Genomic DNA, 19,145 nt, shown 5'->3' on the forward strand with positions numbered 1-19,145 from the left:
CATAGTAACAAATCCCGTTCTGTTTCCCAATGAATGTTTGAACTAGACACTGCCTCTGGCACTGAAGGTATGTATATCACATTGCATGTTACATTTTGTATATCCTAGAAGAGTCTCCCTCAGCTAGAAATGACTCTTTCCTATACACACATACTCCCATCTGTCCAAATCACTACCCTGCTGAGACACAGAATGTGAGTTTTAATGGGAATTTAAAGGTTAGTGCTACTGGAAGCAAAAGGAAAAGGAAGTTGTTTTTCTCAAGGGGAAAACCGAATAAAATGTGACTAAAATAACTACCAAGACCAGTACTGCTGGTTAGAAAAGAGGAACAATTTTGTGTCAAAACTCCTTAAACATTACAGGTTCTGTGTGGTTTTATTTGGTTTGTGCAGCACTGGTTTTGAGTCAAATCACAAAATAATCTAACTTTGTCTTTTATAGTTAAAAACTATTGTTTGCTGTAAATGTGTTGTTCAAGCAACACCAGCTGTCTTTTCTCCTGCAGATTTCTAATTCTTTTTATGAAATGAGCAAAGTTAATTAGCTTTTGTCACCTTGCAGAATCATAAATTACTACAGAATGAGTTCTGTGTTTTTAAAAATATGTGAACACAATGTTCTTGGGCAAGTGCCTGCTTAGTAATGCAAAAATAACTCCATGTCTCCTTCCTAAAGAGCACCAGGGCTTTTAGCTTAGCACCTCTCTGGATGCAATAAACCCGCTCACCTTGTGGTTAAAGGAGGGATGGCTCTGCTTGCTCCGTGTTCCCTTGTCACTGCTAGCAGGATGACTGTAATGTGAGCAGCTACGTCAGGAAAGAATCAAGATTTCCACTTTTCTCTATCAGATCATTTTAGTGACCTAGAAGTCAGAGTCACATAAGTTTTTTTTAATGGCATGGGACAGGGACAAGAGATTGTGTTTTCTTGGCAGTCCTCATGCTTTCTTTTACAAGAACTTAATTAAACTCCAGAAAGGAATACACTAGAAATTCTTTTAATGGGAGCTCATCAGTTTATGCCTATACTAAAAGAATTCTTTTAAAGTTACTAGAATAACTAAAATGAAATAATTTTCCAGATGAATTATGCATTCTTTCAGTTCTTTCCATGTATATTTTTATACTTTGTGGTGCTTTTTATTAGAAAATAGAAAACTTCTGGGTTAAAAAGCAAAAAGTGTGTTTGTGAGAGAGAGATAAGGGAAGACTTTCATTAGTAACCAGTAAAATACAAGTGTGCCTGTAGGTAGCTGAAATCTGAACTCTTAGAGAATCTAAAAGTTTTATATTTTTCAGTTAAAAGACAAAATGCTTTTCAGATTATTTTTGTTAACCACGTTGTCTGACTTTTCTTTATCCTAGCTAATTACATAAATTTTGGTCATCTTTCAATTAGACTATACATTTCACAGAATTCAATACTTTGAGAAAAGGTGCACTTTGGATAGAATCTGTGCATGTATTTCAGTATTCTTCCAGCACTGTTACTCTGTCTAACAATATATGGTAAAAAAAAAAGGTAAGCAAAAAGAAAAGAGACTGTTCCTGCCTCAGAAAAGACAAGGATGTTCAGAGTTATAGCCTGGGAATAAGATTCATTTTAATTTTTAGACTTTGCTGTGGTGAAAAGCAATGTAATGTAATTTTTTGATCTTCATTTTTATACTCCCTTCGTGGAACTGATCTTCGGTGTCTCACAGGGCTTTTCCTAAGTTAATATTTTCCCTATGCAATCTCTTTTGCAGTATGAGGTGCCATGTGGGTGCCTACGCCTTAATCATAATCTTCCTCATTTGGATTGGCATTTTGGCTCGTGAATTTTCCTGGGCACCCAGAGGGATCAAGTCTGCAAATATACAAGATCTGCTGAAAAATGTGCAGTTAGTATCTTCCCTGACTCGGACCTATGAACTTAATCAGAGCACTGGATATACAAAACATGCTTTGAAAATCTCTGCCTCCTACAGAACCCGCTGTAGTCTCTCTTGCAGAATCATAGAATTGTTTAGCTTGGAAAAGACCTTTGAGACCACTAGGTCCAAGTGTCAGCCCAGCACTGCTCAGTCCACCACTAAACCATGTCCTAAAGTGCCGCATCTACGCTTTTACTGTACACATTTAGTCTTTTATCTCCAGGGCTGGTCACTCAACCACCTTCCTGCAGACCCCGTTCTTGTGCTTGACAACACTTTTGATCGTCACAGTCTAAACCTCCCCTGATGCAGCTTGGGGCCATTTCCTCTTCTTGTATGGCTTTTTGCTGTTCTTTTCAGCCTTTTGCAAAGCACATACTGGCATGGAAATTGTGTCTTGTCTGGTGTTTCCTTGTTTGCTTTTGTGAGAGCTGTGTACGAGCCAGCAGGTTTCTCAAGAGCAGCTTATCTGACACATTTTTTTTTCCCGCTGTCTTGTGTTTGTTCTGAAGATGGGAGGATCCAGGAAAAGCGAAGTGCCACAGCCTGGCCTCTATTTGCTTCAATATGTTATATATTATTCCTTGTGGGTTGCCCTGGAGTGTGTCATGGAATGCTTCCTGAAACAGCTTCTTTTAGGTTGCAGGGCTGGGTCACACCTGTACCCCTGCAGCTGTCTAGAATGGCCACAAGCATCATCCTGTGGTGGAGAAATTAAGCTAAAATTCTGTCACTTGGAGACTGGTAATGAAATTAATAGCCTGGCCTCAAAACAGAGCTGCCAGCAGTCTTGCTCACAGGGCAGCCAAGGTGACTTTCCCACAGCAGTTTATGGGGCTAGCCGATGCTGGGATTCAGAGTGCGCTGGAGGCCCCTGTTCCCTGTTTCTCTTCAACCTGGCCCCTGTTCTGTGTAGTGGCTCTGTCTGCAGCAGCATCAGAACAAGTAAGATGGAGGCTGAATTTGCAACCAAGTGGAAGAGCTTTGTTAAGAATGGAAAAGGGAGTGAATAGAACAGGATATTCATCCAGCTTAGATGTGAGGAGTATCTACCACCTTAGACAGGGCAGACCTTGCTGAAATGGCTTCGTCCTCCACCTCGCAGCAAGGGAAGTGTGCTGAGCTAGGGGGGTGCCCTAAGCAGTACCCTGAGATGAAGATATTGAAGGTGGCACTTCAGTAACCATAGTGGGTAGTTGCATTTGTGGGGATTTAAGTTTAGACTTGGCCTGACAAAATACCTGTCTTAGCAAACCATCCAGAGTAAAAAAAAAATTGCCAGCATGTGGTTAGGTCAGCTCTCCCCATGGCACTTAAGAAGGTGACATCATAGTTCATGTCAGGATGAACTGCTCTCAGTGCAGGCCAGCAGCTCTGCTGGTGTGGTGGCACAGGCCTTCCACAGTGCCACAGACCATGTGCTGTGCTGGGAAAGGCCTCGTAGTGCAGATGTGCCCTCAGTATTGATTTGTGGTTTCTGCTTCTCCTCAAGTAAAAATATTTTCTTCTACTTCCCATGGGAATAGTATCAACCAAAAGAGGCTACATCACTGCTGAAGCTGTTTAGTAACTATATAGCTGCCTTATTCTGTTGTATAAAGAGTTCATATTTATATTAATATATAGTGCGTGTGAACAATTTGACTGTAACTGGATTATTGATCTTCATTTTCTTCCATGAATAATCAAGCTATTACTGGATTATTGTAGGACTTCCACTGTATCTCTCAACAGGTGCGTTCATATTTGTTTTATATTGTTGAAATATTTACTACACAATTCTGTTCCATTCAGTGCAAGAGGAAAAAGGCACACTTGGTATCCCTTTTGGGCAGTTGATTCCTGATAAATCCTATCATGCCTTTCTGGGACTGTCAGTTCCATTTCTCTTTGCCAATCTGGCAAAGATTTACAGACTTGATGACTGATTTTATGAGGTTTTGTTTGGAATAGTAAAAGGCTTGACAGCTAAATTTATAATATATATCCAAGAAATGTTCTTTCCTATTATGAAAGCCACAAGTCCTGCCATCTCCTGGGAAAATTCTATCCCATGAATGTATTCAGAGTGAGAAGAATCTTTTTGGTTATCTTGGTTTTCAGGTCTTAGTTATTAATATATTAGTCACAATCTCCCTGTATGTGTGTGTGTTACTCAGCAGGTTTTTCTTTGTTTGCTTTTGGGGGGTTTTTTAGGTTCATGTGGTGGGTAGCCATGGCTGGGTGGAGGTTTCATTCCTGTGCAATGAAGGTGTGTGCTTTCCATGTGTTATCTTGCATACCTGAATAATTAAATCGTGTCTTTGACGTCTACTGGCTGATAGAAAATTTACCTTGTCTACATTACTTTCTCCTAATGTTACCTACCCAACACTTACCTTATTCTTATAGGCTTCAATGCATATTAATCAAAACTTGGGTTATAATTTAGTTACTGATGATCATTAAAAAAATGTTTCTTGGAATAATATACACTTTAGACTTCTAGTTCTGCCAGTTGTGAACAAAGTAAGCTCAGGTATTTCTATGTTTTGCATCTAGAACTGGAGAAGACATTTTGCTTTATATATCAGTTTAACTTAATTTGTGATGGCTAGTTCCTGGTACTCTTGTTAAATGTTTAACCAAAATTACTAAAATAAAAATCCATTCATATTTCACCACCAGTATAGGCATCATACATATACTAAAATACTTCACCATTTTGTAACATGGCATAGTTTTTAAATGTATTTTTCCTCTCAGCATCCCTCTGAGGTTGGAAGTGCTAGCAAGCAATAACTGAACTTATTTCCAAATGAGAACTGAGGTTCAGTGGGGTTGAATCTGTTTTTTGGGTTTGCTGAGTTAGTCTGTCCAGCTGAGGAGGGAGCTGAATTTGCCTTTTCTCAAGATCAAGAAGAGCACTGTGTCCACCCTAACCTGCCATAGTCGGTCACTTCCCTCCTTCCAGAACTCCCAAGTCCCAGAGCCTTAGGGAGGTCACAGCCATTTCATTACCAGTTTTCCCTCAGATGACCAAATATTTCCTCCTCTTTGAAAGAAATACCAAAGAAGGGAGTGAGTTATTGCCTCTAGGGCTGAAGGGAGTGAGTTGTTGCCTCTAGGGCTAAAGTCAGCAATTTTGCCAAATACAAATCACGGAAACTCTGTTTGCTTGGCAGTGCTAAGTTGTCTCCTGCTGTTGCTAGGGCAGGGGACTAGCTGTGCATTTATGAATTATTTAAACTCTTGCACCATCTAGTGGTATCTTTTTAAAAAGCCTCTCAATCATCTAAGATAAAGGCAGATAATCTATTTAACTTTCTATTTTGAATTCCAACTGCATGTATAATTAAAAGCAAGTAGCTGTGTAAAAGCGAATAAAAGGCATTATCTTTCCCCTAGGAAGCCTGATGTTATATTCCTCCTTAACATGTGTTTACATATTTCTTGCAGATAACAAGGGTTATCTTGGGTTTATCTTCTTAAGCAAAATGCTCTTAGATGCAGAAGAGATAGCTTTCAGAGAAGAGAAACCAAGAATAGTTTGTGCACAAAACAATATTTCATCTTAGTTCTAAAGGTCAAATGTTCTCTTTAAAAGTATGACTTTTAAGAAAAGCCGTATTGGTATTCTGAAGAAGAATATCCACTGCATAGAAAGAGCAGTGACAGTGGCACTGTGTAGTTTTCCCATGTAAAACTGCTGATGTGCTTTACATCTGTTCTGGAGAGATTGTGAGGAAGAGCCAGCCATGAGGAATCAATGCATTATCTAGCTCCTGCCACTCAGGGAATCAGCTTAGATATCATGAGCTTTTTTTAAGAACAAAACAAAACCCACCCTGAATTTTTTGTATTCTTTCTAGTTTTTTAGGCTGTAGGCTGCACTCGTTTCACATTTCCAAGCTTTTCTCAGGATGCAGGGGAGTGGAAATATTTTCTTTTAAAATTAATGCTGAGTCTCAGACGTGATTCCAGTAGCAGAGGCTCTAGGCAAAGCACTAAAAATAGTGAGAGTCATGATAAAATTGCAAGAGCAGGAAGTGTTGCCTCTGAGAGGAGTGGGGAGGAATCTCAATTTGCATGCATTCATTAACTTGGCGTCTGAAGTTAAGCTGCTTTTTCTAGGGTGCTGCTTCTTTCTTTCCTGTAAGAATTATAAAAACTTCACAAACCAACTCCTGGCTGAATGCTCTAAGGTAGTTTATGCCTATTACAATAACATGCTCTTTACAATACATTATCACAGACCTAGTATGTAAATCAGATTATTTATCATTTCCTGGATAGCTTTGTTTTTTGCAGGTAGACTGAAGCTGTGTGCATGCTGCATTTTTTGGATAAAAAGTCATGGGTACTAATCTCTGGTTAGTGGTAATGATCTGGAGAATGTTGGGAAGATATCTGCATGCTGGGCACAATGATCTCTCTGAAACTGGTGATTGTGCTGCTTTATCTCCACTGTAATACCCATGGCTTCAAAAGATGCTGTATTAGTACTTCTGCCTAGAGATAAATCTCTATCTAGCAAGAAGGTTCTACTTACATGCAGCTATTTATGCTCACATTCTCTTAATTAACATTTAAATATAAAAGCTTTGTAATTGCTGCCAGGTGTAATGCAAATAAAGTGCATTACATCTCACTTTGAAGGGAGGAGGCTGACAGGGCAGCTCATAATTCTACAAAACAGCATGAAAGGAGGTATGAAAAAAACCATGATGGGCAACTTGGTTTGGGGATTTGTTCTACCTTAGACCTTAGACAGACTAAGGACTGAGCCAGGTCCTTTCTACCTGTGAATTGGAATGGTTTGTTATGATACCTTCTCCCTCAGGTAGTATGAATCTAACAATTGTTAGATTTCCTTTCCTAGATTTCCTGTTTCCTTTCCTTAGAAAGGAAGTACCCTTGAAAGTGGGAATGGCTGTTGCCAAGCTTGTGATAGTACTGAAAGAAAAATGTCCCATCCTTACCATTAGCACTGGGTGTTTAGTAAGTGCAGAAAGAAAATTTTCTGGTTTTAAGAAACTTCTGCTCCTGAACAAACCCAGAATTTCAGCTTTTGAATAGTGATTTGTGTGGTATCTGTAGGAAGGTAGGTAAGCTTTCTCACTATAGATATCTGTTGTTAACAAGGAAAGCATATTTACCCCTGTCCAGTGTGACACATGACATTTCACATTCTGATTTTACTGTACCACACTTTAAAGGTGGTGTCATCAATATTTTGATGGTCTTCTTAAAATTCAGTTTAATTTGTTACAGTTTACTTTTGTGCTCTCGTTTTCCTCAGTGATTCCATACTCCTGTTGACTTGTTTGTGGTTGTACATAAAATGCTATGTACATGTCTTAAATTTCACTAAGATTCTGACACTGAAATATGAAGATGCCATTGGGTCAGTTATGGAATTTTCCTGTTGGCCATATTTTATTCCTTCCTAGACCGTAGCTCACTAGTATTTTGGTGGCAATATTTTCAAGGGAGCTTAAGATTTTTCCTGCAGGTCCATGCTTGTGTTAGTACACTGAGAAATTCTGAAGTAAATAATAATCACAGTCCTTTCTACATATTAGAAGTTGTTTGTGGAAATGCTATTTTATATATCGCTAAACTTATTGGTTAGACCTGTTATTTTGTTATGTGTATTTCAATGAAATATCAACAAGGTCAAAATGAAATCTAACAACAAACCACTTTCTAAATCTCAAAGTAATCCACAAGAATAGCATCAACATTATCTTCAGTGTTCTTGAGAAATTATTAACTTACATAAGCAGCTGATGAAATTGCCCATGCTTCCCTTTTCATTCCTCTTCATACTAATTTGGAATTTGAAAGTTTAAATTATTTAATTTAATGTTATTTGAGTGTTTAAACAGATGAAAATCTCATTGTAGTCTGAAAAAATGTCTGGGTGTAGTAGTTTTAAAGCAATTCTTGGAAATAAAACAGTACTCTCTCAACAGGATGCCCAGTTTTAGTAAAGTTCAGCTCCTTATACAAGTAATGTCAAGTATCATAGCTATCTAAACAGGCCTTCTATTTGTATTTCTTTGGATGAACTGGAATACTCTGTCCATATTTTTTTTTTATTTTGAGAGCTTTTTAAAAATTTCTATTTCAACATTTAAGTAACAGTGACTACATCCATTAGCTGGCCAGTGGCATCCTTGTTCCTGAAATTGCATGACCATCTTTTTTCCGTAGACTCCCAGCCACCTAAATGATTTGAGGAAGTAATCAAAATTGTACCTTTGCTTTCCCAGGGATTTCAAGGGGGGGAGCAATGGAGCTAGAGATGCAAATACTCCTGATATTATTTGAGGATTAATATTATTAATATTCCGAATTCTTATTTAGTTCTTAGGAATCAAGTGCTTCTAGCAGTAAGACGGTGTTATTGAGTGCAGGAATTAAGCAAAAAAAGGTTTAATATAACCATGGTTTTGCTTCCAGAAATGCCCAGCACTGCATATCATTTTCTTGTCCTTTGTATCTGCCATTTTCAGAGTTAAATGTGTGCTTCTACTTGTGATGGCAACCCCATAGCAACACCATCTGTTTATTCAAATTGATGTTTCCTTACAAGTGAAATGTGGTAGTTAAATATAGCTTGACAATTACCTGACATTTTCAGAGTTTAGTTGTTTTTCATTGCAGCATAGTAAAAAAGCAAAACTGGAATTAATTTGATTGTCAGACACTAACTGTATGGTAAATAATATTTTACAAAACCATAAACTACAATTTTTGGTGGAGAAATGCTCTTATCTCTCACACTCACCCATTCACCCATGACTTGCTTACTGTGGGTGGCTGTATGATCTGGATAATTGAGTAAGGACTGAGAGTGGGGAGTATAAATTTATAAATGTCAAAGTGCCTAGACCAGCTTTGGTTAGCTTTGGAAAACACATACCATACTCTAGTATGTCATGGACTCAGTTTTACCCTCTCACGGTTGCTTGGATGAATGAGAACTGTGTTCCTGTTACAGTTGTAGCTTTGCACATTTGTAGGTGTAAGTTCACAAATGTCAAGGAATATCAATCAGCATGAGAGTAAGTTTTTAGATCCCACCATCTCTTAGATTATAGCTGTGCATAGGAGTTGATTTAGCACTCCTGGTCCTGAAAGATGTACCATCATTTCTAGGAACTTTGGGGTTTACTTTTTTATTGGGTTTTGGGGTTTTTGGGGTTTTTTTTTTCCCCTCTTTAAGAATACTGTGTATTTCAGAGGCCTGCTTTCACACAGGAGTTCATATCCCTGTGTTTAAGTATCCAACCCAAATCTCAGTCAGAGGCAGCTGAAGATGCTTAATAGAAATGTGTAATAGAAATATCTGTCCAAGCAAGGTTCCAGTCTCTGCCAAAATACATGGCAAGATAAACTGGTATAACCTTTAAATGATTAATGAAAAAACAATCTGGTATGGTCACCTGGAATAAATGATACAACAGCCTTAATCATAGCCACAGGTGCAGTGACTCTGTTTGAGCAGGAAAGTAGAAATATCATAAATATCAAGCACTTTAGACTTCGATTTGAATGTCTATTTTGGTTTGTTTAGTTAGCACAACTTAAAATGGGAATCTTCTCACTTCTACAGACTTCAGCATTGTAGGGAAGGAAACAAGAGGAAAGAGAAAACAGGATAATTCCTTCTTAAATCCTACTACTCTGTGGCAAGCAGAGTGGCATTACTGAGAGTTGTTCCTGTCTCTGTGCCTTTTGTTGAAGCTTTAGAGATACTATAAATTGTTAAAGCCTGCTATCACAACAGCACAAACGCTGCCAGTGACAGCCAGTGGGGCTTTTCTACTTGTCCTACTTAGGTGTATGGGAAGAGGCAGGGGAGAAGGCTGTAATGAAACGGTAGAACTTCAGTTCATCAACATGAAAGGAAAGGAGATTAAAATGAAATAAGAGGCATGAGTCATCAAATTGACATGCACCACTGGATTTAGCAGTCGGTATTGGGAGGGCTTCTGTAGGAAAACCTGTCGTATTTTTGGCTATTGCTGTCAATAGCTGTCAGAAGAGTTGGACTGAGCAAACTGAGATAAAAAGGAAGACTGCGATATAGAAGGGAAGTTTTAAAAAGCAAATATCTGCTTAATTAATTGCAGCCTACTTATATATTCATTAACTGCTATTATGAGTCAATCTTTCTTTGCTTCAGATTTCCATTCTGAAGTTAGAAGCTACAGAGCAAAGCAGCTGTTCTCCAGCCATTTCCCAATACTGTTTTACATTTTGTGTCACATTTTTATGCCTCTCATTTAAATAATAAAGTACAATTTTAAGAAAAAGTTTCTAAGGGAGAAATGGGACTAGTGTTTATACAAGAAGACTGTGCTATAGTTTAGATTCATACAATCGTGATCTGAGAGTTCTTTTAAATAAGCAACTATCTATTTATTAGCAACATTATTAGAACTAGAATTGTGTGTGCACACGTGTGTGGGAAATAAGACTGGCAAACCTGTAAACTTTTAAGTTGAGAAATGTATTTATTCCTCCCCCCATCCCCAATGTTGAAATAGCTGACTCTAAATCTTGTGGGGTTGTTTTGTTTGTTTGTTTGTTTTTGTTGTTTGTTTTTTGTTTGTTTTTGGGTTTTGGGGGGGCGTTTGGTTTTTTTGGTGTTTTTTTTTCTTCTTGCTACTTCAAGCTACTTTAAAATAAGGAAAACTGATTTTAAAATGTAGAAATTTTATCATGGATTGCCTCAGATCAAGTTAAAGTTCATGTAACACTTTAGCCTGACTTAGAAGTAACACAGGCTTTTCACATGAAATAAGGAAAATACCATTTTAATAACTTGGTTTGGATAAAGTTGTCTCTTCCATCTTCTTTTCTTCAAATAGTTTTTCTTGCCAGTTGTTTTTCTCTTGCAAAGTGTGCTTAAGGAGCCAGCATAGTATCCCAGAAAGATCTATATAATAGTCTCAATCACTTACCTTTTAAAATATTTTTCTTCAACACCAGTGGCTCGATACTTTGCATTTGCTGCTGTTAAGTTCCCTCAGAGTGTTTTCAGCTGAGCCATGCTTAGAGATGACACAGGACTTTTCCTGGCCTGTTACAGTGCAGCATCTGCCTGAAGCAATCCAAATTGACAGAACACCTGCCTCCCTTCCTGCGTCCCTTCCTTCCTCCCTTCCTGCGTCCCTTCCTGCCTCCCTTCCTGCCTCCCTCCCTTCTTCCTTTCCTTCTTCTGCTTCATGGAAGTCCTTAATCCTGGCAGAGAGCTGTAATTCTGTCATTCTCAAAGCCCTAGTAACTGTCCTTGGTGAACACAAAATGTCCTGGGGAGTGTTGCTTCAGAGGGCTGAATCTTATCCCACACAATACTGAGAGAAAGCATATGCAAATGGAAGAGTCTCTTCCTTTTTGGTGTTTTCTTATGCAGGAGCATGTAGAAGTTTCCCCTTTATGGCCCAGTATCGTTTCCTTTGCACAGCCCTGCAAAATAGCCTTTGTTCCCTTCAGAAGTGCATGTTTTGGTCCCGGTTATGGTTGTGGTCCTGGTCAAGGCAGTTGTTACAGTGAGACCCTCTCCAGTTAGAGCTTTACCTCAGGTCACTTCAGAATTGCCTTTCTCTTCACTAAGCACAGACAGGGCACAGCCAGCCCTGCAGCCCGTGCGAGAGGAGGCATTTGCCTGTTGGGATTGCCACTGGGAAATCCCTTTGACACACTTTGGGCTGAAATACTCCATTTCTGTGAGGTGCCTCACCGTGTACCCCTGGAACATTTTAGGGAAAAGGAGTTGGAAGATTGCTGCTTTGAAAGTATTGAGTAGAGACCTTAAAGGTCGCCTGTAAAGTCAGGATTACTTAATCACAAAATCGAAGATTTAACAAATTTTGTAATTGTTCCATAGGTGACAGTAAATCACTGAAATATTAGATTGAGGCTGTGATCAGACTGCAGGTCTGGTAAGGTTGGGTTGGATTTGTAGTGGTGAAGAGCCAGGGAAAGAACTTGACAGTGCCAAATTCAAGTCATTGCAAAGACCCAACCAACAAAGGTTTCTCAGGTCAAGAGACCTGGGTGGCCCCCACTCCAGGGGCAAAAAGAGCAACATAAATGGCAGAAAACTCGATTCTTCTAGGAAGAGTAGAGAGTCTGCTATTGCTGAGGAGGTAAGTGGAAATAAAAGCAATTTACTGTCTGGAAATCTGCCATTTGTTTGTATTAATATATCAGTAAAGAGGCTGAAGAGACCAGGAAGTGCCACTTGTCCAAGGCAGAGCTGCCCGTATACATCTGAAGGCTGTATTTTTATTATTATTTTCATTTACAGCTAAGAAATAAAAACAGAAGAGGGATGGGGGGAAGTCTGATGCATTTAAAATGACTTCCAGGCAGTTCAGTTCCTTTGGCTTCAGCTGAATATGTCTTTTTTCTAGAATGTTTACAAAGGGGTTATTGTTATTGTATATCTTTCCTCTTGGTGATGCTTATAACAAAATTTACCTTGAAACAGTTATTTTGAAATCTGATCTGGGTTGCCTGGTATTGGCAGAGTTTTGTCTCTCTCATGGTTATATACCTGGGTCTAATTATCTGCTTTTGAAACATTTTGATGAGGTAGCTTTATGATTTCTCCTATTTTTCTATAGTGTAAACACCAGGAGGTGGCCACCCTTGCTGATAACAAGGAATGGGATAAATGTGTTATATTGAATTCTTAAGATCAGTGAGTCACATGGATATATGTTGAAATTGTTCTTTTTTGCCTGGACTTGGGCTTCCGTACAGTTCTTGCAAAATGAGTGCCTTTGGTTTAATAGTAGGTTTATTGTATATACATTGCTTATACATATGTAGATGAATGAAATTTCTTTTCTATTTCTACCTTTACCACAGTAAAAAAGAAGGAAATTGCAGGTTTTTAAAGCCTAATGCTCACCTCAGCATGATCTGTAGGGGTCTTTTGCACAGTGCAACTGTAGGTCTGCTGAAGTAACTGTTTGTATTTCCACAATTTGAGTGTCTCACTAGCAAGTTGTGTCTAAAAATATAAAAATACCATAAATTGCTGGAATTAGTTCATTATTAGGATCTATTTCGGATTGGAATAGTGATGAAAGGAACTATTATCTAAATTTTACTCCTTCATGATTTACTGCAGAGAACAAACTCCCTGCAGGGATATTGTACTGCTTCTGGTTTATGGGCATAAGATACACAGCAAATGGAAGTGGCCCATAGGAAGCTCACAGGGGATCTGCTAGAGATAATTAGTGCATCTGTTTTCTCTTCCCAAATTCATCTGGGGTGCTAAAGTAGCTGATGATTCTGTTTTGCTCGATAATTGTGAGGAAGGTTATTTATTGATGAAAAATTCAATCTTCCTCATTCAGACAGGTAAAATCATGTTACATTTAGAAATGTAATGTAGATAGCAGGAAACAGGTTTCTAAGAAATACTGGTTTTTCCTAATGCTTTGCCCTGAACAAAGGCTTATAAAATGTGTGAGTTGGAGTTAGGAGTGATGACCCCTGTGAGTCACAGGGGGCGTTTTGTGGAACACTGCAGCTGCCACACCTGGGAGGCGGTTTTTTTTGGTTGTTTTTTTTTTTTTGAGATGATGAGCTGTAATAGGTGAATACTGTTTCACTGACTCTTGAAAAGTTTCATTTAATGAGTCAGAATTAATTCCATGCAAATCTGATTTCTCCCTTGCTCTTTTTCTAACTGTTAGAGAGGAGGAGGAGGAAAATTTTATAAAACACTTTTTGCTTTAAGAGTAGAATCTCAAGTGAGTTACATAATGTCCACGAAAACTGAGAGTGAAATGTAGTTTTGACCTTCACAGTCATCTGATAAGTGTTTTACAGCCATTTCAATTTTGTCTTCTTAGTATCATTAAATTCTAGAGAACTAAGTCTAGTCAATTAAGATTTACCCACTACTTTAACTAAGTTTAAAATATGATTTTGAAAAAAGCTTTTGATGTTTTAATACTGAATATATTTTCAGAACCGAGAAAGCTCATAGCTCTATTTCACATCCCAAAGGATATATCCTTTAAAGTTTCTTAAGGGTACATTCTCTTGGATGCCTGTCTTAAACTACTTCTCCTTTTGTCGATGATATCTGTGTTTGTGTCTATCTTGATTCCAGCATTCCTGGAAGTGTCCGTTTCTGTAATCACAGAAGGCCCCACAAGAACGGCCGAGCGCAGCTCCTGGCGCGGCGGGCACGCCGGCAATCCCGCCCGGGCCTTGGCCTCTGCCGGGCCGGCGCTGTCCCCGCTGCCCTGGGGAGCCTCCTCCAGCGCCCAGGCACCCTCTGGGGGAAGAGCCTCCCCCTGATGTCCAACCTGAGCCTCCGTGACACAGCGTCAGGGCTTTTCCTGGGGCCCTGCCGGGGGCACCAAGGAGTCCGCGCCTGCCCGTCCTTCTCCCCTCAGGAGGAGGCTGTACCTGCAGCGAGGGCTGCCCTCAGGCTCCTCCAGGCCCGGCGGGACCAGAGCCCTCAGCCGCTCCTGCTTCGGCCTCTTCTGACCTCTCACCGTCTCGGTAGCCTCCTCCGGACACTCTCGAAGAGCCTGATGTCTTTCTCACACTCCGGTACCCACAACTGCTCACAGGACTCGAGGTGGGGCTGTCCAAGTCAGAACAGACAGCTTTTGGGGAATATTTTGGATTGGGAAGGAAGGGAGGAGTATTTAAGCCCTCTCCCCACACCTCAAGTTATCTTATAAACTTCATAGGGATTACTAGCAATTAAAATTTCTAATTTCACGATTTTGTATAAGAAATAAAAAGCCTGGGTGTAAGCACAGGCTTTAGTTGCCTGGTAATTTTACTATAAAATGATAATGTGTTACGGTAATTTTAACATTAGACTTTGATCAGCAAGCTGGACTAGCTACCTTCCTTCCAGCCCAGGTTTTTCTGTCACTTCTAGAACATTATCTGTGAGCTGACGTGAGTAAAAGGGACTAAGGATGACTGAAGCAGTTATTTACATTTATGTCCAGTTAGGTTTTGATTTTAGTGTGATTTTTTTCAATTTGTTTTAGAGGCAGGAGAATGGAGAATCAATACAAGTCAGCTGTCAGGAGTGTTTGAGTAGGAAGAGTTAAGAATGATCATTTTAAAAGAGATAGTTCACCTAAGCCAAATAACTTTCGCTTATTTAGGGGAATAACTATTCTAAGACTGTTAAATTAACATTAATGTTATTTTTATTACTACTTCTATAAACAACAAAATATAGACAAAAATGATCAATTTTTTTTTTTTTCCTAATGTTCTGGTGTTCTTAACTTTAGTAACCTGAAGAGATTTCTTTTATAATGGTAAGCAGTTTGCACTTAATTGTCAGCATCAAAACAATGAAATACAGAATTCCTGTCCAGTGCATCAGCTATATGGAACAGATTGCTCAGATGCCTTCTGTAGAAGATGATGTTCGTGCTTTCTTTATCCCTCTGAGGTTCAGCAGAGCAAGACAGCCTTTATAACACTTACTGGATAGGTTTAATTAGGCCATTTGAGGCACTTTGGATCAAATAAGAGAAGAACCTGTAACTTCAGGTCAAATTTCTCAGTCCCAAAGGCCACTGGAACAATTTCTGTAGACAACTGTGAGAATTAGAGCATATTATAATTTTAAAGGTTATTTTTTTTTCCTTACAAGAAAGGCTTAATCTTTTTGCTGAGTGCAGGGAAAGAAAGAATGCTGGTTCAGAAATAGAACTCTTCTTGAAGGTAGTGGTGTGTCTCATGGGCTGATATCAGTCTTCCTGCAGGGTTCCCACTTGGTATGTAAGATACATTGCAGTGAAAAGCTAGTTATAAGCCCCACCATGTTATGTTTCTTTGTTTAAAAGCTAGGTGAGAGTGCCTCTGACCCATTATTCTATTCACACTAGAATAATGTGTGAAGTGTGTTTGGCTGTTTATCCTGTGTCATGTGCTTTCTGCTCTTCAGGCTGTGAGCAATGGGCTGGTTAATCTCAGAGGAGTAACAGTAGCAGTCCCAGAAACAGAAAAGGCAAAATTAGGAAAGGCAAACTCTACAGGAAGCTGATTTCATTCTATTCTGTAGTATGTTAACTGTAGCAGAGTAATGATCTCTGGAAATAAATTGTGTCCCTGTGGACAGCTCCAGCCTCTGTCTCCAGACCTGTGTGCACCACAGTGATAGACTTGCACCATATGTGCAGGGGGAAGCCAGCATATGTGCAATGTGAAATGTTTAATGTTTGTTGATAGGAAATCCTCTCTATTTAAAATTGGTGAAAATTATTCTTATCATATTTTATTGCAGACTACAGAAAGTAATGGAGTGAGCAACAAAAATCACTTTTGGCTCAGTTCCAGGATAGTCTGGAGGTGATGCAAACAATCACTGCATGAAATAGAGCACGGTGGACTGTGTCCACCACAGATGTTGACAGAACAAACTGGTTAAGTCTTGTTTTATTTTGGCTTATAGAATTTAGTATGGAGGGAAAAAAAAATACTTATGCTACCCAAGATTATTTTGAGAATATTCAACTGTTGAATCCAGGGTCATGAAAAACAGCTGTGCATTGCTGTATATAGGTGTCAGAAAGTAACATCCTTGCATGACAGTGGAGAGGAAAAAACCCCAAACAAAAACACACAACAGACATTGCTGTCACTCTGCTATCTCTGTTCTGTGTGTATACATATTTTTGTTTAATTATAAAATTTTCAGGCTTGCCAGTGCAAGTTCTGGCTGCAGTTACGTGAAAGAATTCTAGTTGATGGCAAAAATACATCTGCCCAAAGAAAGTTTTATTTTAAATGAAGTCAGTCTTAACAGATGTTGACAAACTGAAATCACCAAAATGAATGCATGTCCAGTTACTTTCCATGAAGTGTCATCTATTAGAGCAGTGTAAATCAGGAGGTCTCTCAGAGAAAACCTTCTTGAATTACGCAAGAACCATTTTCATGGAAATCTGTAGAGGGGCAAAGTATGCTTTTCTGTAATAAAGAAAGATCCCTGAATTTTATATAACCAAGAATCCTATTCATTGAGAACTTAATCTTGTGTTGTATGAGGCCTTTGCTGTTGACTTCCCCACAGTCATTATCAGCCCTACCCATGTGCCTCTTGCACTTGGATTGTCACACATACGATTGCCACTCATGTCTCAAAGGTCTTGCCTTGTGTCTGAGGGCATCCACCTTGAATGCCATCTTTTAGAAAATTAACTTTTCATTATGTTCCATTTTATTTGTTTTCCCTCTGTGTGTTACTTGCTTTTCTTCTCCCCCATCAGCAGAGAGATGAGTTTTGGTTTTGGCACAGGAATGTTTTAGTGGCTGCTGTGGGAAGATCAGATGTAGTCTTTCACCTTAAGCTGATTTGAAGCAGGAGAGAAACTTGGATATGTAACTGTCCCTCTGCCATTTCCTTCCTTTCTGATTCTCAAACATCCTGAATACATCCTGAGCTTCTCCCAGAATTTGAACAGTGAAATGTGAAGACTTGGTACTCTTGTCCAGATTTTCATTCTGCTTGAGCACCCTGATTGGAGCTGGAGCCTGGGCTGTGGCTCATTTGGGAGTATTTCACATACCCAGTGTGCACGTGCAAGTAAAGCCTCTGGCTTTGGGAATAGTGTCTCCAGGAAGCATCCAGCTTCCCGAGCATGTGCTTGGCAAATTCTGCCCATTGCAAACCCTGAAACTGCTGCATGTGAGCTTCTCCTGTCATTAAACCCTGGAGTGACGTGTGGTGTCCACCCATCTGCCCAGGGATTCCTCCTGTCATTAAATCCTGGACTGACGTGTGGCATCCACCCATCTGCCCAGGGAGTGCTTGTTCACCCAGTAATGTCACAAAATTACTGTGGTGAGTCATAGTGAGTGTCCTGAGGTAAACTCCAGCCATGCAGTGTGCTCTGTGCTCCCTTCAAACTGAAAACCCACAACTCAAAATCAGCACAAATGGGGTAACTGTTCAAAACTCATTTCTTCAGAGGATAAGATCTTATCTCAGATTCACAGACCCCCTCTTAGTTAAGAATGTCTGCATTATGTGTAAAAGCAAACTGGATGAGTTTTATGGTGTTACGATTAAACATCCTTTCTATCAGCAAACCTCTGATGGGACCTAACTCAGCTCTTCCTGGAGAAAAGGAAAAAAAACCCAACTATTTAATTAGGTCTTCTGTACTCTCAGCCCAAGGAGATTTTTTTTTTTCCTGAGATTTTTTTTTCTAGGTAACACTTTAGTAAATTCTGTTGGTGGAAGCTGCCCACTTTTCATAGTCTATAGATGTGGGCTACGTTCTGCTGGATTTGGTAGCATTGGACCATGTGGAAAACTGGCCTGACATAGGGGATGGGGCTAATGCTGCAGAATCTTTTGCTCAAATGTATTCTCTTGTTGCTTTTAGTCAGCATATGGCCTGTTCCTGCTTGAGGAAAAGGGAATAAGGACTGAGAAATGCAAGAGCAGCAATAAAGGCTCAGGATTTTCCCTCTTACTGTCCAGTTTCTGAACTTCACCAGAGAACTGGATAAATGAGTCATTTTCAGCCTGGAGTAAGCCCCACGGTAATGACTGGCCTTAGAAAGCATCCTGCCCTTCTGTGTTAGGAGATGCACGTCAGGGTTCTTTTAAGAAACAGGTTTGTCTCCTTTGATATAAAGAGCTTCCTGCTTGCTATTTCTCTCCATAAAACCTTCCTTTCCTCCCCAGGAGTGAGTAATAGCCCTGTGCCGAGTCAAAGGGTAAACATGGACTTGTAATCAAGGAGGTGTTAGCAGCTAAGTACTGGTCTATTAACTGCCATGCTCAGAATGGCCTTTTTGCAAATTCAAATAATGATGTAGAGGTTCTAGCATGTTTGTGTTTGGTTGGTTAAGAATTTTAAAGAGGCCTAAGGTAGTAATAAACTGTTCAGATTTATGCTCCATTTGCTAGAATTGAATGTGTAAACTGAGTATATGAACTTTAACTAAAGCAACTAAATGTTGATCAAAATTTCTAGCTTTTGAGACTAGATGCTGATGGAGACCTTTGAAGATCTCTTAGCAGGGAAAACTTGTCTGTTCCAAGTTGTATCACAGATACGGCAACATGTTCCATTAGGTACTTTGGTGTGCTGGTGCAATTCTTCCTGGAAGAATAACTATAAGTAGTATTTTAACAGTTCATAGTGTTTTTCTTTCATGGGACAGTAAAAAAACTTCTCTTATGAGCCAATAGATGAAAATATTCATT

At 39.3% G+C, this 19,145-nt stretch overlaps 1 protein-coding gene across 1 annotated transcript in view; it reads left to right on the forward strand.

The window, feature by feature from the left end:
- The window catches only part of OTUD7A (OTU deubiquitinase 7A), a 121,253-nt gene continuing 102,108 nt past the window's right edge, over window positions 1–19,145 (forward strand). The window contains exon 1 of the mRNA XM_040077180.2: window positions 1–67. The gene's annotated coding sequence lies outside the window, so the exon portion shown is untranslated. The remainder of the gene's footprint in view (window positions 68–19,145) is intronic.

This window comes from Hirundo rustica, chromosome 13, assembly GCF_015227805.2.
Source record: "Hirundo rustica isolate bHirRus1 chromosome 13, bHirRus1.pri.v3, whole genome shotgun sequence".
NCBI lineage: Eukaryota > Metazoa > Chordata > Aves > Passeriformes > Hirundinidae > Hirundo > Hirundo rustica.